The sequence below is a fragment of the Mesoplodon densirostris genome, chromosome 3, assembly GCF_025265405.1.
Source record: "Mesoplodon densirostris isolate mMesDen1 chromosome 3, mMesDen1 primary haplotype, whole genome shotgun sequence".
NCBI classification, from domain to species: domain Eukaryota; kingdom Metazoa; phylum Chordata; class Mammalia; order Artiodactyla; family Ziphiidae; genus Mesoplodon; species Mesoplodon densirostris.
The window spans coordinates 25,813,971-25,841,081 of record NC_082663.1 but is presented as its reverse complement, the minus strand read 5'-3'; the positions used below and the strand labels follow the sequence as shown (position 1 = coordinate 25,841,081).

Genomic DNA, 27,111 nt, shown 5'->3' with positions numbered 1-27,111 from the left:
TTAGTTCACTGACATTTAAAGTGATTATTGTTAGGAATGTACCAATTATTAATAGATAGTGCCTCTTTGTTACTTGTTTTCTGGCTGTTGTGGTAGCTCTTCTCTGTTCTTTTCTTCTTCTTCTGTTCTGTTCCTGTACAGTTTGATATTTTTCAAGTATTATTTTTGTGCTCTTCTCTCTCTAGTTTTTGTGTATCTGTCATAGGTTTTTGATTTGTGGTTCCCATGAGGTTGATATATGTTGACCTGTAACTATATATACACTTGTTTTAAACCGATAGTCTTTTACTTTCAAACGCAATCTAAAATATCTACATTTTTACTCCCCTTCCCCACATTTTGTGTTTTTGATGTCATATTTTGCATCTTCTTGTCTATTCCTTAACTGTTGATTTTAGTTACAGTTGATTTTATAATTCTTTTTGTTTTTTAATATTCACAGTAGCTTATTTAAGTGGTGAGCCGCAGTCTTTACTATATATTGGCCTTTATCAGTAGGATTTTTCCCTTCCTATATTTTCTTATTTCTTTTTGTAGCCTTTTCTTTTCCACTTAAAGAAGACCCTTTAATACTTTTAAGGTTAGTTTATTATTGATGAACTCTTGTCAGTTTTTGCTTTTCTGAGAAGCTCTTTTTCTCTCCTTCAATTCCGAATGATAGCCTTGCTGAGTAGAGCATTCTAAGTTGTAGGTTTTTTTCTTTCAGCACTTTAAATATATCATGCCACTTTCTTCTGGCCTGCAAAGTTTCTGCTGAACAATCGGCTTATGGCCTTATGGGGGTTCCCTTGTTTGTGATTCTGTTTTTCTCTTGCTTGTTTTCTCTCTTTACCTTTAACTTTTTCCATTTTAATTATGATATGTCTTGGTGTGGGTTTCTTTGGGTTCATCTTGTTTGGGACTTTGTGACTTCTGTACTTAGGTGTCTGTTTCCTTTTCATGTTAGGGAAGTTCTCAGCCATAATTTCATCAAATATATTTTCTACCTCTTTCTCTCTTTTCCTTCTGAGACTCATATAATGCAAATGTTAGTAGGCTTGATGTTGTCCCAGAGACCACTTCAACTGTTCTATTTAAATTTTTTTTTCTTTTTGTTGTTCTAATTGGATGAATTTGATTATTCTATCTTCCAGATTGCATATGTGTTCTTCTGTATCACATAATCTGCTGTTAATTCCCTCGAATGTATTTTTCATTTCAGATACTGTGTTCTTAGCTCTGACTGGTTCTTTTTTATATCTTCTAGTTCTTTGTTGAGATTATCACTCTGTTCATCATTCTTTCCCCTAGTTCAGTTAGCATTCTAATTATTATTGCTTTGAACTCTTTATTAGGTGAATTATTTTTCTCTGTTTCATTACTTTTTTTTTCTTTTTCTTTCATTTGAAACATATTCCTCTGTCTTTTCATTTTGTTTTACTTTATCTGTCTCTATGAAATTAGGTGAACAGTTACCTATCCAGGTTTTGAAGGTGTGTCCTTGTGTGGGAACTTCTCTATGTAGTCTGTGTGTGTCCTTTGGCTTTGGTGGGAGAGATGAATCTGAAGTGAACACTGGCTGCTTCTTCCACTGGGGTGTGCTGGCAACCAGAGCCTTGGTGGGAGGTAGGGCTGGACTTAGAGGGGCCAGAGCCTGAGCCAGGTGCCAGCCAGGGCTTCTCCTATGCTCAGTGACCATCACCACTCTGTTGGGGGTGGGGGTGATGCCTGAGGGTCTGGAGGAAGAACCCTGAGAAAGTGGGGTTCCTCTTGGGTGTGGTGGCAGTCTCTGCTTTGGTTTGGGGTATGGCTGGGGCCTAAAGGCTTTGGGATGAACATCTGTTCTGGTTTTACCTTTTCCCTACTGTTCCCCCCTTCCAGTTACACCCAGGCATGGGAGCTCCAGAGACAGTATTTTCTGCCCTGGAGCTAGCCTTGCTCTCTCCTGAGTGTGTACCCCAAAGTGAGTGCTGGCTGGTGTATGAGCCTTGGTTCAGGCTGGGTCAGAGCCAGAGGAGTTAATGCCACACTACTGAGCTGGGCCCACCCCCTCCCAAGTATGCACAAGGACTTGCTTCAGGGATGGCAATCTCTGTCCTGGGGCTAGCTTCACTCCTTTCTGAGTGCCTGAAGGGATGCATGCTGGCTGTGGAGATCTACTCCCTGGAGCTAGTCTTGCTTCCTCCTGAGTGGGGGAACCAAAGTATGTGCTGGCAATGGCTGCCTCCATCCCAGGCAGAGGCAGGGCCAGGTCTGAGCCAGCTCTGTTTCCTCCAAGTGTGCATACTTTTGTTGGTACTGGCAGCCTCTGCCTTAGTGACGAGCAGCACTGGAGTAAGAGGGGCTGGAGCAGGAGCCCAATGTGGGCTGGGGGGCTGTGCTGGGGTAGTCCTGGCAAGCTGGCCAGAGCCCCAGTTTTCAATCTGCTGTTCTGCCCTGTGACTGGGAGCCAGCAAGTCTGTGTGCAAGCTCTTCAAGGGCAGAGTCTTGGTTTCTTACTGGCCTCCAGTAAGTCCCGTTTGTTTTCAAACAGCTAAGGTGGCTCATCTCCCGATGTCAGCCCCAAGGCCTGGGGTGCCTGATATATGGCTTGAACCCCTGCTCCCCAGGGAAGATCCTTGAGCCTGTGATATCCCCCTCCTCTTCTGGGTCCCACACTAGTGTGGGTACCAATCAGATCGTTTTTCCTTCCTTCCTACCAGACTCTGTTTGGCTCTTTTTTTACAGTCTTGGCTGTAGAAGAGCTGTTCTGCTAGTCCTCAGGTGGATTCCAGCAAGAGTCGCCCTATATGTAGCTGTAGTTTTGATGTGTTCATGAGGGGAGGTGAGCCCAGTGTCCTCCTACTCTGCCATCTTGACCTCTCCCTGTCGAGAAGTGTCTAAGCTTTTTAGCAATGCAAACAATTTTTCTTTAACCTCCAAATTGTTTTTTTTTTATAGTTTGGTGATGGAATTCTACATAAATCTGGGATTTCAAGATAGTAGATTGAATTTTAAATAGTTTGAAATTTGACAATATAATATAGAAATGATTGCAGCAACATGGATGGACCTAGAGATTGTCAGACTGAGTGAAGTAAGTCAGACAGAGAAAGACAAATATCACATGATCTTGCTTAAATGTGGAATCTAAAAAAAAATGGTACAAATGAACTTTTTTACAAAATAGAAATAGAGTCACAGATGTAGTAAACAAACTTATGATTACCGGGGGGAAAGTGGGGTGGGGGGAGGGGCAGGGAGGGATAAATAGGGAGATTGGGATTGACATATACATACTACTATATAAAAAATAGATAACCAAACCAATAAGGACCTTCTGTATAGCACAGGGAACTTTTCTCAATACTCTGTAATGGGAAAGGAATCTAAAAAAGAGTAGCTATATGTATATGTATAACTGATTGACTATGCTGTACAGTAGAAACTAGCACAACATTGTAAAGCAACTATACTCCAATAAAATTTTTTAATGTAGAAATTATATATATATATATTTTGATCCTGGACGTATTTACTCTCAGATCAATTCTTTTTTTTTTTTTTTTCAGAAAGGAAAATCTTGGGAGGATTGCCCCAGCAGGAGGTATTTTCCCTGTGTCAGCTGCCTTCTGGCCAGGGTTAGCCAATGAGAGTTACAGGTTGGCAACTGGAAGGCCCAGAAGGAAGAATCTAGATTATTTCTCCCCTTTGCTCTCTACTTCAGGCAGCTCCTCCAGCAATAGCTCTATCTCCTTCATGGGTCCAGCTCCTGCTAGAAAGGTCCACCTTGGCCCCAGACTCCTTGTAATATAGGGCCTTGGGCCCAAATAATATCATCTACTCCTTTGTATTATCTCTTGAGCCTGTGGGTAGAAGTGGGTTCATGCTTTTGCTAATCTTAGTGTTGCTTCCTCTCCCCTATTTGGTCATTTCAGCTCTTCCATCATATGTATGACCATTCCCTGCATTACATTTTATTAGTTTCAAATTTTTAGTGGTTTCAGTTTCCTGGATGAACATTGGCCGATACATTATTTATAATACATTTTAAAGAATAGTAATGTATAACTCCAAATCATTATTATAAATTGGAAGATTCCTGATAGGTCAGCACTTGGGACATCTGCATTAGTTTAACTTAGATAATATAAAGCCAAAAAATCCATACAATTGGGGAATTCATAAAGATTCTTTTATAACAGATCATTTTTTTCTCCAATACTGTAAAGCACTGAAATTATTTCTATACTGGGAATTAACTGCTGGTGGTGGTGGTGGTATGAGCGTTTTATGTATTTATGTGCATGTGTGTGCCTGTGTGTGTGTAAACACGTTCAGGGAACATTTGTTTAGTCTGCTTTAATGCTATTACAGCTAACATTTGTGTGTGTTTGTTTTCTTATCTCAGCTCTGGTAAATCCATGAAAAACAGATCATAGGCAAATCTTTCATTATTTCTAAATCCCTGATTATGCCATGTTTCTCCTAAAATGTGTCCCAAAGGAGTGAGAGAAGCATCTGTAACTACATACAGGTTATGTCGTAGTCCCCTTAGTAACATTTTGTCCATATGGAGCTTAATTCTGTAAACTACCTATAACTAGGTATAAAATTCAGACAGAAAATAGCAATTTACCACAAGTGTCCAACTGGTTTCTTCTTCTTAGTGGTTATTCCCTAATCTGAAATCCAGCCCATTCACTGCCCACTTACATTTTGAACTGTAAAATCAATAATAAATAGCAAGAACATTCCCCCAAGAGATTAGCCATGCATTCCAACTGGAAAGAACAAGTGAAGGGCACTGCCATAGAACTGTGTGCTTGGAATTCAATGTAGGAAATAAAATATGAAAAAATGGAATACTCCTTTAAACAAGTTAATCAATAATGCAATGTAAGATTAAGTTTAAAATTCCACCTAAATCCAGAAATGCTCTTTAAAAGTAAATATTTAGAGAAATAAGTTTTTAATTAGTATAATCTCAGAAATAATTTTTGTATATTTTACTGACTTATTCATCTTCCTTTAATATAATTGAAACTGATCAGTTTAAAGTACACATTTTGAGCCCTCTTCAAACTGAAGGCTTGAAATCTGCCTTAGAATGTTGATATATGGCTCTCTGAGAAAGTGCATTATTAATTCCAAATGCATATCCAACAGAACTGTGCTATGTAGAAATATTTCAACCCAAGATACTCAACTTCCTATCTGGCTTAATTATTTTTGTATATGAGTATATGTGTGTATGCATGTATGCATATATATATGCACACACACATATACATGTTTGAGAGTGTATATGTATTTATATATTGTACATACCTATATATACAAGTATACTTGTATATTATATATAATATATAACTTAAACATATATAAAAATACATACATACATGCACACACATGTACAATTTAGCATAAATTGTTAAATGATAGGGTATCCTCTTCCTCTCATGTCCTTATATCCATAGATTATTTTTCCCCATAAGTGTATTAATAGGAAAATGACATAAAAAATCCATTATTGGGCTTCTCTGGTGGCACAGTGGTTGAGAATCCGCCTGCCGATGCAGGGGACACGGGTCCGTGTCCCGGTCTGGGAGGATCCCACATGCCGTGGAGTGGCTGGGCCCGTGAGCCATGGCCGCTGGGCCTGTGCATCCGGAGCCTGCGCTCTGCAATGGGAGAGGCCACAGCAGTGAGAGGCCCGCATTCCGAAAAAAAAAAATCCATTATTAAAGAAATGTTTTCTATGATTCTATTCTTTACAGTAGTGTACACAGTAAAACATAATAAAGCCCTTTGGCTCTCAAGGGCTTGCAAATTATTAATTAGTAAACCTAAGTATATTTAAAAAATGCAAGACTGTAGGAAAATCATAGTCAATAAGTACCAATGCTATTTCACTGAATTCTTACCATCACTCTAGGAAGTAGTTATTACTAACTTTACTTTAGAGATAGGAAACTCATCCAGAAATTAATTTAACCAAGATCACCTGGCTAGTATGTAGCTTACTGGGAATTTGAACTTAAATATGGGCAATGCTAAAGCCCTTAATTTTTTCACTATATAATGATGATTTCCCTAATAAAAATGGATACAATAAAATTAAATATTTTGGAAGACAGCCTGTAATTGAAGGATAATTGAAATTGTACAATAGAAATAAATTATCCATATCTGGAATGGTTTGTGAAATTTTCATAAAAGAGAAAAATTTTGATCATGTCTTAAAAACTAGGGTAGACCATGAAGAAAAGAGCAGTCTTAACGTGCAAAATTTGGAAAGTAGGAAGGCACAAGCTATGTATAAGGGAGGCAAGAAAAGAAAAAATTTAGCTAGAATGTAAGATCCAAGAGGGTCAGAGTTTGAAGATGTTGTTGAACATGTTGATTACAGCCAAATTCGGAGGGACTTACATTCCATTTCATGAAGTTTGAATGATATTTTGGTACATAGAAAACACTCAATAGATGTGTTTTTTTATTGAATTAATTAATTAATCCTATAGGCAATAGGAAGTGTTGATGATTTTTAGTGTAGAAGCATGGTATGACGACAGTATTGATTCATAATCATTATTCTGATGGCATTATTCAGCATGGGTAAAACTGTAAGTTGAGGGACTTCTAAGTATGAAATAATGGCAGAAGAATGTAAAAGAATGGATGGATAAATGACACACTGAGAGGTTATATCAGGAAGTCAATATTTTGAGTTTCTGAAATGGAATAATTTATTAAATACTATTTTAAAAACATGTATTGAACATCCACTAGGTGCCATGTAAACAAAAGGGGACAGAGTTACAGCCTGTAACAGTCTGCAATTATGTGAAACTATGAGAACTATGTGAAAAAGGCACAGGAGTATAAGAAACAGAGTGTTTATGAGATTAAGAGTAATAGATATATCACAAGGGACATCTGGATTTAATAGAATTCACCTTTAATGAATATTGAACTTGTTCAAAGGATGCATATTGCAAAGTAGGAAACATCTGCTTTCTAGAGAATACACAGTTTTCTAGTAATAAGATCATTGCATTAAGATTAAAACACTGGTAAAGCAATGCTATTATATATTTGGGCATAATGTGTGAGTGTGATTATTTCTAGATATTGTGAAATGCAGTTTGTTAACCACTTCTCAATTTTTTGAGCATAATTTGTTTTATTTTCAATTGCTGTAACAGAATCTATAAAAAATCCTAATCTAGGAATATATTTTTGTATATATTAATATTTATGTAGTTATTTCTAATACTTATATAATATATTCTATAAACATGCATAATTTGCATAAATTATATAAAATAGCTTTAAAAATAATTGACTAATGTTAGTATAGCTTAAATTTCTATGAATTGAAATTTTTGAGTTATGATGCTTTGGAATGTGTACTTTCTTTAAAATTTATTTTTAATATTTTATTTTATGTATTTATTAATTTTTTTGGCCACACCACACAGCTTATGGGATATTAGTTCCCCAGACAGGGATAGAGCCCAGGCCCCAGCAGTGAAAGCACCATGTCCTAACCACTAGACCACCAGGGAATTTCCTTGGAATGTGTACTTTATACAAATGTTGTTCTTATACATAGATTATAGATGCTTTATATAGTATATAGTATACACAATAAAATAAATTTTATCTATTGCATATTAGGTCTGTTCACACCTGGGAAAAGGAGATGTCATTAGAAGAGTAAAAATGTGAATTTATTTTGAGATATTTCAACTTAGAATTTCATTCAATGAACATTTAGTGAATTCAAGTAACAAGTTAAAGTATGGTTGTAATTACTTGAATTAATCTATAACCTCTCTTCAGTTAAAAAGTCTATGATTCTTCATATTTGTTTCTAGATTGCTAACTTTCTAGAAAAATAAACTCCAAGACTAAAAATGTCATCAACCTAACACTGAAAAAAAAAAACACATTTCAAATGTAGTAACATGGCACATTTCATTCAAACTTACTGCCAGGTATAATTAAGAACATTTATCCTTTCAGGGAATGGAAGTAACAAAACTTTCTCTTTTCTAGAAGTGCCCCTTTTTTCTTGTGTACAAACAGACTGAACACCCAATGAAGTGCTTTGTGCGATTCTCAAGTGTTAGTGCTCCCTATCTCTAGCTCTAAATTTCTGAACTGAATTATGAATGTGACATGGTGATTTTTAGATGATTCTGGTTAGTTAATAAAGAATTTTACATATCAACTTTTCCGCTTGCTATTGAGAGAACTTAGAATTCCCAGCAAGATTCTCCATTCTCACTCCATAATCCAAGGCTCTTAACCAAGTCGAGAGAAATGTGTGAAGAACAACAAAATCTGGCCTAGAAGTTGTTTTATGCTTTTCTTGTAGAAGGGGCTAAAGTTTCCTCCCTATTTCATTGTTTAAATTAATAATTAAAGAAAACAAAATGCTGGAATATTTGAAGGATTGACAAGGTAGCCACTGGTTGTGAAGATGACAGTGGCAATCCTGCCCTGTTGGATGCTATGAACCACATTTGTTCTTTTAAGGTGATGTCATATTCCTTTACATTTTATTCAAAGTGCTTGAACACTAGCCATTTTTGCTTTATACAATCTGAGGAAAGCAATCTGCTATCATTGAGTATAACATGAAGATAATTAGAGGATGCCCATGATTAATAAATAAGGCCATGAAACTAATCATTTTTATTTATCAAGATATTTCTGAAAGTACAATATAAAGCTATTATAGGAAGTGTTCATATAAAAAGTAAGCCTCTTTACTTCAATTTTTGGAAAACGCCTTTTCTTGAAGTGCCCCACTAGAAATTGCATGGGTAGCATAAGAAGTAACACAAAAAAGTAACATTTGAGTGCAAAATTAGTAAGGCCAACTGGAGCAAAATAATATCCCCCCAAATATGTGATTTCTCTTTGGGGAAAGATTCTTATTTTTGCACCTTAATAATGTTTTATCTTCAGAGTATGTGGAAAGTTTTACTTCCATTATTAAAGTAACATAGTTTCAAACATGGATCCCAAACTCCAAGGTTGCCTAAAAGTTAGTAGTAACAAATGAGAGGTACTAGTAAAGACATGAACTTTTTTTTCTCATATAGGCTAATGAATTTGATCCATGGACTATTCACAATCAAGATTTTGAAAGATAAAATTTGAAAGTTGAATTGTTTCATTCTTTAATCAAACATTTATTTATCACATAATAAGGGTTTCTTATTACCTATATTGGAAATGGCAGGCACAGTGCTACTTGGTAGGAATTCAAAACATTTGGAGATGATCCTCAGACATTGTTTGAAGGGTACAATAAAAGTTCAAAATCCTTTTTGATTAAACATTCTCATAAATTAGGTAAAATGGATTATGCTAGTAGACTTCAAAGAGTGAAGACAGAGAAGACCACGTATTTTACTACAAAGAACTAAAAAAAGTTTTAGCTGAGCTAAATCATATGAACGTATTACAGCAAACCTATCACAAGCTTTACGTTCTCGGTGAAGATGAGCTTCCAAACCCTGATTGTTAGATTTTTTTCCAAGCTTTTGTTAGATTTTTTTCCAAGCTTTATTGTTTTATGCTCAATTTGGTATCTTAGCGACAGCATTGATGGACTGCCCGCCTGTGTGTACTTCTAAAATGGGCTGCAGCTGCTTCCCAGACTAACATCTTGGCTTAGTTTCCACATTTTTCTTCTTGAACATGAAACATTACTGGAGTCCCAAATACTGGCTATTAATTGCCTCCCCTAAAATGTGGGGCAATTCTAAAATTCTGAATGGCTTGCTTTTAAATTCTTTCACCCACTTCCTGGTTAGTTATTGCTCCTTTTGTATAATTTAACCTTTTTTTTTTTTCCCAAATACTTTTTAGAAAAGCCAAGTCTCTTCCAACTTAAGTACTCCCGTACTATGGTACTTAGTATATAGCATTTCCATTTCCAAATGTTGGCGGTATAGTAGAAGGAAATATGTGTTTTTAGAGTGATTAAGGCTACACATATTTGTGTGATTTTTAAAATTTTTATATGGACTTTTCATAAACCTTATCTTCCTGTTTGCATGAAACTTGCCATCTAGAAGTATAAGATAGGTTGGAAGAAGGGGCTGCAGCATATGTTGCTACTCTGAAACCTGAGAAGGCTCAGACAACTTTGACTTATAATTCTAAAGGCCTTCATCAGTGTTTTAAAGGGGACCCCAGAACTGATTATTACAAAGGCCATGTGTGTATAATTTCAAACCAGTTATTAGATCAATGTTTTAAAAAAATCACTGGTTTAAGAGTAACCCATTTTCCTACAATAAAATAAATATACAATATTTAATATTTTTTCCTATATTAAGATATTCAGAAACTGATTTCTAGGTTATAGGAGCTGAAATGGACAAAGAAAATGTGAATTTTCCAGATCATTACAAAAGCATGCTTGAGGGTAAATGAAAACCGGTGACGTGAACTCTGTCTGGCGGGAACTTTGAATGCCTTAGAAAAAGTTGTCAGAACTTGTTGAAAATAGGATAGATTTTTAAAGGCCCAATTAATTCTGCAATGAAACATTTTTCTCTTATTTGGAAGTCTCATAGAAAAATGCAAAGAAAATTATTTGGCATGTTCATTCTGGAAATTCAACATTGAGATTAACATTCAAAAATCAGTCAGTGTAATTTCCCAGGATTGAGTTAACAGGCTTAAGGAGAAAAATATATGGTCATTAAAATAGATGCAGAAAAGGTATTTGATAAAGTCCAACACCTTTTCATGATAAAAACTCTTAGCAGTTAGGAATAGAAGGGAACTTCCTCAATTTGATAAAAGATATCAACAAAACCTCTAGCAAACATCCTATTTAGTGGTTAAATATTGAGAGCTGCCCTTTGAGACAAATGAGATAAGAATGCCACTATCACCACCTCTATTCATTTTTCTGGGGATCTTGGCCAGTGAAATGGGATTAAATAAATAAATAGGAAAAGTATTGGAAGAGAAGAAAAAAATTGTCATTATTTGCATATGATATAATTTAGAAAAACTAGTAAAATTAATTGATAAATTCAGCAATGTTTCTGTATACAATATTAACATAAAATTAGATTTATTTCTAAATATAAGAAAATTTTGGAACATAAAAATTGTATACTTATAACTTTTAGAATAGCTTTAAAATACATCATATACCAGGAATAAATTTGACACAACATATGTAAACTCTCTACAAGCAAAACGGCTAGACATAAGAGAAATTGGAGAAGACTTAATAAATGGAGAGAGGTACCATATCCATGGTTTGTAAGATTCAATATTGTAATAATATCAAATATACCCTAACAGATCTATACATTTAATGGAATTCCAAACAAAATTTTTTGGTGGAAGCTGACAAGCTGAATCTAAATTATATATGGAAAAGCAAAAGACTAGAATAGAAATGACAATCTTGAAAAATAATAAAGTGGGGAATCTGACATTGTCAAATATCTAGACTTATAAAACTCTAGTAATTCAGGAATTATTCAGAATTTAATGAAGTAAGAATAGATAAATAAAGCAACACACAGAACCTCATTATAGTTACTTGAATTATGATAAAGTTCCCCTTCCGTGCAATAGGAAAAAAGATGTTGTTTGCAGTAAATGGTTCTAGGTCAACTGGACATCATATGGGAAATAAAAGTTAATATTTAGGCTTACTTCAAATGATTAAAAAAGAAATCGTGTCTCCATGAACTGTAGATCTAAATGCAAAGGTAAAACTATGTGTCTTCTGAAAAATAACAAAGGAGAATGTCTGTGGTTTGAGAGTTGATAAATACTTGAGTTGGCTACCAAAACCCTTTGCTATAAAAGTAAGACTTCTAAAGTGGACTTTATTAAAATTGATTGCTTATGTTCATTAAAAGTCACCAGTAAGAAAGAGAAAAGACAAACCACAGAGTGGAAGAACATGTTGGCAATACTGAAAAAGGAGTATGCAGAGAATTTCTTAAAATCATTAAGGAAAATACAGACAACTCAGTTTAAAAGTAATGGGCAAAATTATTGAAGAGGCATTTCACAAAAGAAGATATTCAAATGTCCAATATGCATATACTAAATTGCTCAATATCATTTGTCATCAGAAATTCCAATTAAAACCCTAATGAGGTAATATGAAAAATGAAACCAAATGAATTAACTTAAAATGAAGTTAAAAAATTTAAAAGCTGAAAATGAAAATTCTTGATGAGGGTATTGAGCAACTAGAACTCTTCCATTCAGATGGTGGTTATGTAAAAAGAGCCAGCCACTTTGGAAAACTGAATAGAAATGTCTACTAAAGCAGAACGTTTGGGTTCACAAATTCTATGAGCAGGCAATTCTACTATGGGTATGTACCTAACAGAAATGAAAACCTGCGTGCACTCAACGACATGTATGGGAATGTTCATAAGAACAGCCGAAAACCTGGTATGACCAAGTCAATTGGGGCATATTCACACTAAGTGAGGCCAAACAGTAATGTCAGTGGAGGCACTGCTGCTACACACAGCACAGTGGATGAATTTCACAAACATAACATGGAGCAAAAGAAGAGTCGTAAAGACTAGGCACAGTAGAGATCTATTTCCATACAGATCAAAACCGGGTAGCACAAAGAGATGGCCATAGAAGGTAGCCTACTAGTTACATTTTGGAAGTAAAGTAGTAACTTGAGCAGACAGAAAGGAGGTTTCTGTGATGCTGGAATTGTTCCATTTATTTATCAGAGTGGTGGTTATATAGGTATGCTCACTTCCAGATCATTTATCAAGCTAAACATGTATACTTTGCTCATGTTGTAGTGTGTAGAAAAGACTTCAATAAAAAGTTAACTTTATTAAAAATGTATTTGGCATTTCTATAAAGAAGATGTCACTGAATTATTTCCTTAAAATAAATTTTTTAAAAAAATGCGTATTTCAAATCAGAGAGCTGGTATTCCTGGTTAAACATCAGGTTTGTGGGGAGGGTTATGTGAATTACTCGGTGGAGAAATAGAATCTTTAGTTTGTACAACTTAAAGCAATTTCTCTAGTGCCAGAAACAATTCTACTCCTTGTTCACAGATGCTGAAATAAAACCATAAATGGGTTAAGCAACTTACTAATCATCACAACCAGAGGAACATGAAACAGGAGACGGAATTATTAAAATCCTGCCAAGATTCTCTATTCTGTCAGAAGCCCTGTCTGCAGGTTCTTTCCTCATTTTAATTGGCATGACATTATTTTTTGAAAGTTCTGATTTTAAAGGAGACAATAGATACTAGATAATTCTCCCAAGTATGAGAGCCATGTTCCATAGATCAACCTGTAGGCATTTTGTAGTTAGTAAACTGATGATGCTTTTAGAACTGCTTATGGTTTTGAACTTCAGAAAATGGCTACGCAATATCACATTACAAGGAACACTGCAAAAGGACCGTTCTCCCTTCAACACGGCTTGCGCTCAGTGTTCTGTGGCTGTTTTGTACTGTGCTCTTTATGTGTTTTTAATTATTGTTGTTTACGATGATGATGTTTTAATTGTTGATATAGCACCCTGAGCATCTGGGTGGAAGCTTTGTAATAATTAAAAAATATTATTATAGTAGTTCCTGGAAAGTAAAGAAATCATCAGGGCTCCTTTGAGTTCTTATGTGAACCGATTGCACCAAGAATCAACATATTTCCTGTGGGGAATTAGGAGGTAAGATTAAAAAGCACATTTTTCGCTGCCTCCAGTTCAGTCCCTGCTGCTCCCACTGCCTTTGTGACTAACAAGGTTTACTTATTTACTTGGTTTTGTTTAATTTGATAACTCCCAGTGTCAGCCCTGTTTTCCCCACAATCTCAATGGCATTTTCTAAGCCTGAGAAATACACAAAACATACACAACATATGCATGTTATCAGTGGTAACATTTCTTTTTGATGGACATTTTAACTTTATGCAATGTCTGTAGCTATTATTACTATGAAAAAAAATTATTTATTAACTTTAATGGACAAAAGAGATTTGCAAAAATTTGAGCATTTATGTGTGTTGTGATTTGTTCACTATCTTTTTTTGTTACATCATAATAGTTTTCATTGCTATGAAAGTGATAGTAATCGAAATTTTCCTGGTGCTTTTGTTCATGCTTTTTTTGTGTGTGGATAAGAAAATAGTGGTTGTCCTAGGGGAAAGCATGATGAGTGATTATATTCTTTCAAATGCCTTCCTATGTTTTCTACTAAAGTGCAGGCATTATTCAATGGTTTCAAAAACTTCATTTGACCATATAGGTCAAATAATTCTTGTGTTCCTTCTGTTATGAAACAAATGACCATGCATTAGGTATTATCATCATCTGTAGATCAAAATTCTTCTTCTTAAGATTGGATTATAAAATGTCTGCAATAAAGACAAGTTCTACCTAATATTTATTCATTGATTTTATTTTTTAGAGGAAGTAGAACGTGAAGTATTCCAACTGATCAATTTTCATAGACTTCAGGAAGATGAGGGTAGGAAAGAGAATTTCATGCTTTTTAGAGATTTTATACAATAAATAATCACCTCAATCTTAACTCGAGAATCCTATGAATCAGCTAACAAATGTTGTTACTAGTCTTTGTGTGTCTGACAACTAAGAATGACTTACTTCTATTGATGACTACTTTGAAAACAAAAAAGATACCTCAAAATGGAATTTGCGTATCTGAAAACATGAAAATCATCAAAAGCTTTTTATAGAAAACATTTGTAATTAATACTATAGTTCTACAATTTTATCTTGAATTTGTTTGAAGGATTAAACATGAGGGGCTGTAGCACCAAGATGTATTTCACAGAGAATATTTAATGTATAATTTTTAAAATTTTATATTGATTAAGGAATTTGAAAATATGCTTTTTAAAAGAGTAACTTCAAAGGAGAATAGAATATACAAAAATTAATCCCCTAAATATAATTCTGCAGGTGAAATGTACAAAATGCATACATTTCCCTGACTTTCTTCCGAGGTGAACACAGCCATTAACTATTCACTGGAAAGACTGACTTACTATATCCTGACAGGAGGTAAAACACAACCCAAAGTGAGAAGACTGTGGGAGTTTCTAGAAGAGATACTAGGAAACAAATATTTGTCTTTATTTTCCTGATTGAGATAAACATTTTGCAAACTATGAACTCACTTTTTATTTCTGAATAGAAAGAAGGGCAGAATTCTAGAGAGCTCGTTGAATATCCTGTTTTGTCCATTATTCGATATATTAGTTTAATGACACACATTTTAGCTGCATCTGATATTCTTTTGGTGGTATACCAGGAATTCTTGAACTGTAGAAATGACTATTCCCTCTTTCCAAGTAGACTTGATGACTCCCTTTTTCTTCTGCTGTATCCCTTTTACAGTATCTATCACATGTTATGCACATTAGTTTACACATTTCTCTCTCTCCATCAGATTGTGAATAAACTATGTCTTCATAGCCCCAGGACTTTCCCAGTGCCTCTCCACAAGTGTGTGTTCAGTAAGTGATTTGTAAATGGTTACGAGGCTGAATAAATGCTTTAGCAAACCATACCTCATTGACCTAGAGATGTGTATATAACATCTTAGTGCCAATTTGGGAAGCTATTTTAGAGGACTATCCAAGAACTAAGTATAATCAATTACTTTGGGGTAGTTGGAATGCAACTCAGTAAGCAACTCTGTCCAAGTAATAAGTTACTGAGAGCATTTACCCAACACCAATTTTTAAAATTAATGAACCACAATGCATTTTGGCTGTGGGTATATCAAATTAGGAATAACTGTGCTTAGAGCCACAGAGGTTTAAAAAAATGCAGATTCTCCATGAGGTTTGCAAAAGTGAACAATGACTATAAGATATACTAAGACCTCTATGAAAATATTTATCAGCACAAATATAAGGAAATGCCAAGTATGTTATGGATTGGTATTGGTCACAGATACTGACTATACGGTGATGCAAAAAATCTAGGAAACTTGCATGCGAAGAGCATCTTGATAAAACCAAGATAGAGGCATCTCCTACAGCTGAGAGTTTTACCAGTTCTGCAGCGCTACGGCACTAGACTTAATGTAAGAACTTTATTATCCATACACATATTTTCCACTAGAGCTCCAACTAATTTCTTTGTTTTGGAACTTTGATTATGACATGGGGAGGTTTTTCTATGACATTGAAGATGCAATTTTAATATTTCTCTTTCCTATAGTAAGCCAATTACTTCTTTCAAAATCTTACATGATAGCTAAAGGAACAATTCATTAGTGTAGTCGTAAGAGGAGTCAGAAATAATCATGCTGCTTTTCGGAACTAGAGTTGGAGCACATCACAGTGGACACAGGATCAATGCTGCTGTGCACCAACCTTTAATGGGTGTTTTGGGTACATGGTGGTAGGATTGGGGCTGACTGTTTGGGCCATCTGGACATTTGCCTGTGCCTTACAGTATTGCTCTTTTGGCAGAAGCTGTCAGAGCTTCTTTCCAAGTTTGCATCTGGTCAGGGACAGAACCCTGTTTCTTGTTCTTCTATGCTTTGTCTCTCCACATCCCATTATCACACTCTAGATGAATGCTCTCTCTAGGTTCTGTGACCTGAACCCTTTACTGCCCAGTACAGAAGATGAATGTGAGAACTGAACTCAGCCCCTAACTCTCTACTGCATCCTTTAAATTCTCTCACAGTTTTCTTATAACAAATTATGGAACATACATATACAGGATGATGAAAACAGTGGTAAAAGGGAGAAATTACAGAGATCAGACAGATGAAACCCAGACCACTTCCAGTTCCCTGCACTCATGTATTTCTTTTCATTCTCATTTTGGATACTTTCCCTATGTTTCATTTCACTTTTGTACTTTGGCCAACACACAAATTCAGCTGCAGATATTTTTTTCATTTGACCTTACTAAGAATGAATCCCAAATTCCTATTCAAATGAAAGCAAAATTTCCAAATATAGGCGTTGGAGTCAGTTATGAACACACAAAGGTAGAATCAAATGAACGAAGTAAGAATAAAAAGGTAGAGAGACAGGGAAAGAGGATGGAAAAAACTTGCAGAATTAATGAAAAAGAATTTGAAAGCATATGATAAGTTCTGTTAGCATGTTCACTGTAAGTTAGGTGACATTTCTCTTCAACTTTGTTAGGGCTGCACAGGCTCAGTTTACCCCAGTTATCGTGGCAAGCTGATTAAGAGTTCTGAAACCCCATCTCTCATTAAACTGTCTCAATGTATTATTAAAACAGCAAAACGACTTTTCCTCCAGGCAAACAGAATAAAACAAACTGCAACAACTTCATGCTGTGTCTATACAACACAGAGTGAAATGGAAATTTCTCATTCTCCACTTATTTTGATCAATGTGAATAACGAAATCTGAGAGCTGAAACCACATTTTTACTTTGTGGCCTGCAGGAGCCTGTGTGGTTGTCATATCTTGGTCAGATCAGAATACTGTGTCAAATATTTTTGGTTGTTTTGGCTTTGGCCCAGCTATATATTTCAGAGAGACTTCAGCTGGTTAAAATTCATTTTCTTTAGTTTTTTTTTTTTTAAATTACATTGCCCCATGAAATAATATAACAAAGGAAAATTAGGTATGCTTTGATGGAAGGAATGTAAAGAAATCAGTATTATTAAGGGTATTTAGATTGATAGCCAAAAAGATGGGGAAGAATTAGAAGTTTAGGAATCTATTTTCTGCACCTCCATTAATCGTTCATTCATAAAACATGAATGGTACTAGGTGCCTTCCAGTATTTCTGATACATATAGAAACTATAGTGCCTTCTATCAGGAAGCTTGAAATCCAAAGAGAGAGAGAGAGAGAGAGAGACAGAAAAAGAAGTGACTGCTTATAATATAATGGGGAGGAATAATGTATGGGTTATAATCTACTGCGGGATGAAATGGGAATAGACGTGGGATTCACAGAAGGTTTCCCACTGAAGTTGATAATGATCATGAATGCTCACTATGTACTAAGCACTAGATTAAGCTCTTTGTGTGCATTAACTTATTTAATCTCTAGTAAAACTTTGAGAGAGGTACTGTCATTATACTCATTTCACATATGAATAAACATGTTCAGAGAGACCTTTTCCCCAAAGCCCCTAAGTAGACAAACAGATTTGAATCTAGATCTGTCTGATTTTATAGCTGAGGGGTCTTAACCTCTAGGCTCTAGTTTAAACTAAGTTCTAAAGGACAACCTATGCAAGTAACCTTCCACTAGGAACTGCAGTTCTAAGTGTATACGTCAGGGGGTGCTCATTTGTGTATATAAAGGATTAAGACAAAGAAGTTTACTGTAGCAATGTTTATTTTTTAAAAAAAATATGCAATTAGCTAATTGTCCACTAATGAGGGTATATCTTTAAAAAATCTTAGGCATTTATAAAGGATGATGTCGAATACTGAGAGAAGAATCAGCCTATCTGGATTAAAAACCTAGCTCTGCTGTTTCCCTGCAGTGTGAACTTGGGGCAATAGCTGAAATTTTCTGTGACTCTGTTTTCTCATCTGTAAAATGGAGATGATAAGAACATCTAACTCATTTGTGGGAATTAAAGGAAACAATACAAATAAACCACCAAAAGTGTATTGCACATACTAAGTGTTCAGTAAATATCGGCTAGTATTATGTAATGGACCTTCTGTATAGTTAAAAGGAAAACTTATATGTACCTAAAATGGAAAGTTCCCAAAGATATATTTCTGAGCATAAGTTGCAGAAAGTTGACATAACATGATAATATTTATAAACTATATATTTTCATAGATACATATCATTTATATAAGCACATTTTAAAAAAGACACCTGACAAAGTTTTCCTCTCTCTCTTTCACACACACACACACACACACAGTCCTTCAAAGCATCAATACAGCTATCATAACTGTCTAAGTCTTTACTGATTGTGTTTATGCGTGTTGGTCAGGGGAAAAGAATGACTTGAGTGAGGGAAGAGGGAGGACTACCTGTTTAAAGTTACACTTTTCATTTGCTTTGACACAAACATATACATATATAAATATGTGTGTGCCTTTCTAAAATTGGAGAAAAATCAAGTTTTGTTGTTCCATTGAGAACAAAAATACATTCTGGAAAGATTTCACATGTGCTCCTGCCAAATATGGCTTTCATCCTATTTTCAAACAAATATTGATGTCTTTTGCTAGCAGGATTCTTTAAAAGAGTAATGAAGTATAAATGTTTTCCTATCAATAAAATTATGTGCCCCTTTGAGGAGATATTTAGATTTTCTTAATTTCTTTGGGATTTCTTAGCATTCATGATTTTGATGGGTATTTTTGAGTAATGGCAATGCTGTTTTTTTTTTTTTTTTTTTTTTTTTTTTTTTGCGGTATGCGGGCCTCTCACTGTTGTGGCCTCCCCCGTTGCAGAGCACAGGCTCCGGACGCGCAGGCTCAGGACGCACAGGCTCAGCGGCCATGGCTCACGGGCCCAGCCGCTCCGCGGCATATGGGATCCTCCCAGACCGGGGCACGAACCCGTATCCCCTGCATCGGCAGGCGGACTCTCAACCACTTGCGCCACCAGGGAGGCCCGGCAATGCTGTTTTTAATCCCTTCATCTCTGAGGGTACAATTGCTACCATCATTTGCTCTTTGCCCAGATGTATGTTCTCTATTTCCTTCTTTGCTATTAGAGCTGGGCCACATTCTGACTGTTCCCGCAGGAGGACATGGCCAACCTCACACTAGTGATTTTTGTGCATTCTTTCTCAAGCTATGTCAGTCATTTTGCTCATACCACTAGAGGAGTTTCAGCAAAGCTTGTGAAAAGCATAGATTCTCTAGAAGTGTGGGAAATGATCAAGTTCTTGGAACATCAGGAGGAAGTAAGATTTCTGGGAAAAACAAAGCTCTGTTATCAACTAACTTTTAGAGGTTCAAGCAAATGGATATCTGTGTCTTGATGCTAGATCCATCATTTTTTTTGGTAAGGAGTGAAGGATTCTCTTTTCAATTATCTTCAACCTATTTTTCAGATATTTTAAATTGTTTATTTTGGCAGAGAATGTGAACATGCATGCATATACATATATGAATTCGTGTCTCATCTATATCTATCTATCTATCATCTATCTATCTATCATCTGTCTATCTAATCAATCAAGAGTGCCAAGCATAACATTTTTTTGAATGCCAGAAAATACATTCTTTTTAATTTTAAAAGTTGACAGTTTATTTTTAAAAGAAAGTAATTTATTTTCAAGAAAGTAATTCCAAACAGAAAGTATGCAGTATGTCTACAGCATTTAGGACATTCATTTATTATTTGAGAGTTATTAACTATCTGAGGTCCTAGGTAACAAAAGAAGAAAATATTCCACTTAGATACCATAGTGTAACTAATAAAATAAGTGTGCACTGATTTTGCAGTTTACAAGGCTCTTTCTCATTCCTGTTGTATTTTTATCTTTATGCAAAAAATTATAAAATCAGTCAATTACTTTTTATTTTATTAGAGAAAACTGATTATCTTTTTCAAAGATAATCAGATTTTCAAAATTACATGTCATTTTCCCCCCAGGACTCTAATATTTATGATTAATGGAGAAAAGTTTTAAAATTAAATCACTGCTTTTCTTATAGTGATAAGCTACTTTGAGCGGAAGCTTTTTAGGTTTACATAAATCTGCAAGGAGCACTGGCTTTAGAACAAGAAGGTGTACCTTAGTATTTTTCTATTGCTAGCTGTAGACTTTATAAGTTAGTATAAAAACAATATTTTCCATTTAAAAATAATTTTTTAATCATAGATTTTTCAATCATCTTTTTGTAATCTATTTAAAAATAACATTTATTTTTTCTGCTTTTTTATGTCTAACATACAAACCTAACTTTTTCCTTAGAAAATTTAGAAATTATAGAATGATATAATCCCAGAGAAAATTAGTCAGTTGGAATTCTATCATTGAGAATAAAAGAAGTTAACATTATGGTTTATATATTTCCAGATTTGTATATAGATACAGCTTTAAAATAAAGGTGCTATGCAGTACTGTTTTATAACCTGCTGCTTTAAATAATAATATAAGTATTTTCTAGATTATTAGATGCATTTTTAAATGACTTTGAAATTGTATGGTGTTTAGTGGTATGCGTGTATCAAAGTTTTTTTTGTTTTTTGTTTTTGTTTTTTGTTTTTACTAACTTCCTATTCTTTTTCATTTATATTACCTACTAATTTTGCTTATAAATTAGGCTTTCAAACTATCTTTGCTCAACACAAATATAACTTGGTACTTTTTTTGTATCTGAATTAACTGTTCATGTTTTTTACACATTTTCTTTTGGGATATTTCTTAGGAATATTTTCATGGGCTATTGATTTACAAGAACTAATTTTATATTGAGGTTATTAACACTGTATCTACTCTAATGTTACCAATATTTTTCTTAGTTTGTATTTTATCATTAAATTTAGTTTTTTTAATTGATGTTTAAAAATATATATTAAAATATATTCTTATTTTTCTTTCTGAGATATATATATATACACATATAAATATATATATATATATGAATATAAAATTAGTATTTAGAAATGCCTTTCCCAGACTAATCTGTGACTTAATTGTGCCTTCCTCCACTACTGCTACAGTTGGACTCATTCTCTTTGACATTTTGATTGTTATAAATTTTGAAGAATGTGTTGGTAAAGAAGAAAGGAGAAGGTGAATTTCAACAAGTTGCATTAAGGCCTAGGTAGAATTGATGAGGCTTGAGGGAGAGCAGAAAGTTTAATAGCTGGGATCATGGGGAACTTGAAGAAGTGTGATTGATGTCTAGGGTGGATAAGTAAATATTAGAGAATATGAGGAACTTGTCATCTGAAAAAGAGGAAATTACCTTTGTCAGAGAAAAAGCACTTTTAAATTGGAATGATCACATCATGTGACATCTTTTCAGCGAAATAGAGATACAAGAATCTTCTGAAAGCAAAGATTTGGAGTGGAGGAAGAGTGAAGTTGCACTAGACTTTCAGGCTAAGTTCAAAGGCAAGTACTTCCATAGTACTGCAGAAATTCTTAGCAGTGAAAGACATATGACAGGAAGCAGGAAAAAAACAAACGAACACAAAGAAAGTACAACAGTAATCCTTAATATTATTTAATGTTGTAGTTGTTTTTATAGATTGGATAAGGACTTGTTGAGAGCTATGAATCCTCCCCTCAGATAAATGCATGTTTACACTATTTTGCACACAATTTTAGAAAGTGAGATGACTCTCTTACACTGAGTTAAGGACCTTTACTTTAGGGGACATATAAGACTTCCTCCCTAAATCTGTAGCCAGCCTGAGGGAGCCTTATATCTAGATGGAAAAATGGAATCTTCAGAAACACAATAATGTCATATTGCAGCATATGGGTTTTAATTATAAAGAATAAAGTGAGAATAAATGGGAAGGCATAGAGACATGTTCACTTTCTTTGGTTATTACTTTGTTTCTTTTTTCTACTCCTCAGGCTGCTCTTTGGGTGGGTATCTTCTCTCTTCCTTTATATCTATACTTCTAATGGATGTGGGTATATTCCTTGATTGGCAATTGCCTTCACCCTTGAAGGCTAAGCATGAACCTATGAACCTATGAAAATGAGAGATAAAATCATTTATCAGAGTGGCTTCTACTTAAGCTGAAAGTCCAAAAATAGGTTGTTCAGTTTTCTACATGATCCCATCCATATTCTGATGACGAGAGTGTAAGCAGGCATACTGCATCCAATAAAGGAGTGTATTTGGCTCATGTATACTTCAAACCTAGCAAAGACTGCATTGAGAATTGGTAAAGAACATGACTCATAATGGGAACTCCATTTGTGATAAATCCCTTGTCTTCATAAAGGATTCAAAGGAAATTAACTCAGCATACTATTTACTGAAAATGTTTGTCTGTTGTCTAAGGCTGTGTCTATCCAACTGAAAATGAGCAGAGTACATTATTTTCTGCTGTTCTAATGCCAATATTAATGTCAGTGTGGATTTCTTCATGGTCGATTTGATAATTTCTTCGGAGATGGGCCATTCTTATAAAATAATAACAGGCATCTGGAATCAGTTGCACTGTATTGACAAGGTTTATTGTTTTCTCTGAAATCATAAAAGACATACATGTGAATTTCACTCAGAAGAAGACTTTGGTTACAAAAGTCCTTATGCTCTATGTCTCCCACCAGAAACATTTGGACCTTTAGAAACATATTTTATGTATAATGTGAATAGGGTATTAAATATATAGGAGAGACTCAGGTAAAAATGGAAAGATTTGAAATCATAAAAGTAAAAAAATAAACCCCAAACCTGTGAAATGATAATCTCAAATAAGTTATAACAGAGATAATTTGGAGTATTTAGGCACTCCCTTGTCTCTAGACATTTAATGTTGAATTGTGGTGAACACTGCACTTCAATAGAAATTAATACAGCCTGATGTGCTTCCATCAAAGATGGAGATGCAGGTAAAATTAGTTATCTCCAGGCTTTATGCACAGATGAATACGGCAATAGGAAAAAAAAGCTAGTACAGGAAAACTGAAGGAAAGGCTGAAGCTTGCTGTGCATCTGTAGAAGTGATATATGTATTGATGCAATACCATATGAAGATTGATTAATCTTTACCAAAACAATTTAGTCTTTTAATTATGTTTAATTTATAATTGAGAATACATATTCTTTAAAAAAATCAGTTGTAATCTCCCCTCCTCCCCCACAGACTGATTCATCCAGGGTTCTCTACATAACAATGTAGACATAATAATTTAATCATAAAGTAATTTACAAAATCACTTTTAAATTCTTGAGGACTTCAAAGAGCTAATAACAATAAAATTATAGAACAAGAGACTATAGGGATTACAGCAGTGACACAAACATAGCAAAATAAAGACATACAGTCCATGAAGATCTCTACATTATTTTCTTTTAAGTTTTGATGAAACTAAACACTAACTCATTAGCTTAATCAGCAATCATGTTGCTATAGGGGCTGAAGGATGCTAAGTCAGGCCTGATATTGGGAGATGGGCAACTTTGGCTTGAAGATTCACCATCAGCCTTGCCAAGCTTTCTTAAAACTGCCACATTCTCTACTACTCTTGCGCCTGACATTCCTTTCTTTTCTTTCCCCTCACAAGGGTCAGCCCTGCATACTGTCAGTTCTCCCACTCTCCTCTAGCTCCTTCCCCAGTTTCCTTCACAGATGTTTTCCCTAAAAAAATTTTGCACATCTAATTCTGTCTAGGTGTCATCTGCTTCTCACAGTACCCAAATAACACAAGTGGTGTCAGGAGTTTTCCAAGAAAACAAGATAGGTATTTAGGACTGGCTTACTTATCGCCTTGTGGGTGAAGAGGAAGGATGTTGTCCTGTTTGGTAGGTGGGGCAATGATACTCCCTTGTACAAAGCAATGTTAATTGCTAAGGATTTCACTGCTGGTGGCAGGAAAATGTCTCCATGAAGAACAAGGCTGTGATAGGGGATGAGGATTCAGGCATTTGAAAGTTTTTTGTTAACAACGCCTTTAAAGACAGTGAACTTGGCTAGTTCCTTCTAAGTTGTATTTATGCCCTGCAGAGGGATAATAGTAAGAGATTGAGGGCTGTTAACAAGCTTTGGTATCTTACAAAGAGGCCCTTATTTCCTGTAGTGAAAACACAGAGCTGTTCAACAGGCTGAAGATCTAATAGAGTTGCAGGGCTTGAGAGACATTTGAATGATCACCCAGTGTTCTGCTTTGTTATGCCAAAGCCAGGGTGCTGGGAAAACCTGGGGCCCTGAGACATAGGATGGGGATATCTTGATACTAGTTCTGCATTTGTCCATGAACCCTCTGGGCTTCAGAGGTGGACTACTACCTTCCTGAGCAAGAGCTATCACTCTTACTGAAGGCCTTGTGGCCAGCCTGGCACTGCTGTCCCCCACCAGCAGCTTCTTGAGCAAGTAGCAGCTGGTAGGAGGCACTGTGCTCTGTCTGCTGGCTCCTCTGGTTCTGGTTCAGCAGCTGATGAGCTCAGCTGAGCAGGACATGAACTGCATGCGTCAGCTGCACAGCTGTGGAGGTGATGACGCCCTCATGGTGCTGCTTGGTGGCCTTGTCTACTGGTCACCATCCTGGTGCTGGCTGGCCTGGCCATTTCCCCTGCTTGGCCTCTGGCTGCCATGTTGTCAGTAGGCATTGCTCTGGTTGCCTCAGGCTCACTCTTGCTGCTGGGTTTGCTGCTGTATCAAGTGGGTGTGATTGGACACTGCCTGCCCTTCTGTGTGGCTGTCTGCCCAACCCCTGCTGCCCAAGGTGACCACCACAGTGGCAATGGAAGCATCTTCAGCATCTCACGATGGTTGTCTGCTGACCAGTGTCATGCAACCACATCCAGCCTCATATGACCTAGCCTGCCTCAACATCCTGAGTGGTGTGTGTGTGTGTGTGTGTGTGTGTGTGAAGATGGTGAGCGTATTTGAGCAGATGCATATCCCAAGACTGTATAGCCCTCTGGTGGGATTGCATGATGTGTGATTCAGAGCCTATGGGTACCTACACATTCATACCACAGAAAGGTGAATGTCTGTCTCCTTGGAACCCCAGTTTTTGTCCATGGAACTGTGAGAGTCTGCCTGTCTGCTGTACATGGAGTCTCTAGGCCAAGAAGTATCTGGGGTCCCTGAAATGTCCTGACGCCTATTACCAACACCTGTCAAATCCAACCCTGCCTTGTAACACCCATCAGGAATTTCCACAAGAGTGACTATTTGTCCACACCAGAGACTTCACCAAGGACCCTCCACTGAGAAGAGTAACTGGTGGCAAGTGGAAAGAACATGGGCTCTGGAATGTGACAGCTCAGGATTAGAATGTTTCCTCTAACTCTTACCAGCTGGGGAACTCGGACAAGTGACTACCCTTTCTGAGCCTCAGTTTCTTGAGGGTCGTGGTCATAGTCCTGGTTGTGGTAACTAATTGTGAGGATTGAATGACATCACGCATGGAAGGATTGGACATGTGGTAGATGTGCAATAAGAATAGTGGCTGTTGAAACAAAAAGACAAGATAAACAAATGAAAAACTCTCCTCCCAAGGAGACAGGTGATCCCTTTCTCCATTTCTTGCTGCAGGCTGATACCTGGTAAGTCCCTGGATTACCTCAAAAAGAAGGCCTCAAAAAGAAGGAGAGGGCTTCCCTGGTGGCGCAGTGGTTGAGAGTCTGCCTGCCGATGCAGGGGACATGGGTTCGTGCCCCGGTCCGGGAAGATCCCACATGCCACGGAGCGGCTGGGCCCATGAGCCATGGCCGCTGAGCCTGCGCGTCCGGAGCCTGTGCTCCACAACGGGAGAGGCCACAACAGTGAGAGTCCCGCGTACCGCAAAAAAAAAAAAAGGAGAGAGACTATATACAATGAATGAGTTGAAAGAAATAGCTAATAAGTACTTGAGCCAGGAGAATACCCCTGTGATGGGAACTTGAAGATGCTTCATTAAAGAGGCCAGAATGTAAGACTATGTAAGCAAGTATTCTTGATGTGGGACAGTTAATTGACTTTCCTGGGACAAGGCATATCCTTGTCACAGACCCTAGGAGATGAAGTAAACTCACTGCTGCAGTGGCTCTTGGAGACCTAAGAAAAATGATGGCCAACATTAAATGAAGTAGAAACATCTGACTTATAGTATCTAACATTAAAGGCAGGAATAAAGAGGCTGAGGGAAGCAGGCATACTGGAGTGGATATATTATCTGAGGCCAGAAGATCCAGCAGATGAATGTGTTCCCCAGAGGGAACACAAGGTCACATTACTCTCCAAGGCCATCACCAAAATGCTGGTGATAGGGACACTAGTATCAGAAATTCTGTGGAGCCTCCTTTGCAAGCCAGAGCTGATGGTAGGAAAAGCAGATACAGTCTTTTTTTTTTTTTTAAACATCTTTATTGGAGTATAATTGCTTTACAATGTTGTGTTAGTTTCTGCTGTATAACAAAGTGAATCAGCTATACGTATACATATATCCCCATATCCCCTCCCTCTTGCGTCTCCCTCCCACCCTCCCTATCCCACCCCTCTAGGTGGTTTCAAAGCACCG

The 27,111-nt window shown here is 36.1% G+C and overlaps 1 pseudogene; it reads left to right on the top strand.

Annotated features, from left to right (window-relative positions):
- The first annotated feature begins 2,195 nt into the window (after window positions 1–2,195).
- LOC132486724 (transmembrane protein 125-like) lies at window positions 2,196–25,421 on the top strand (annotated as a pseudogene).
- Window positions 25,422–27,111: the final 1,690 nt, after the last annotated feature.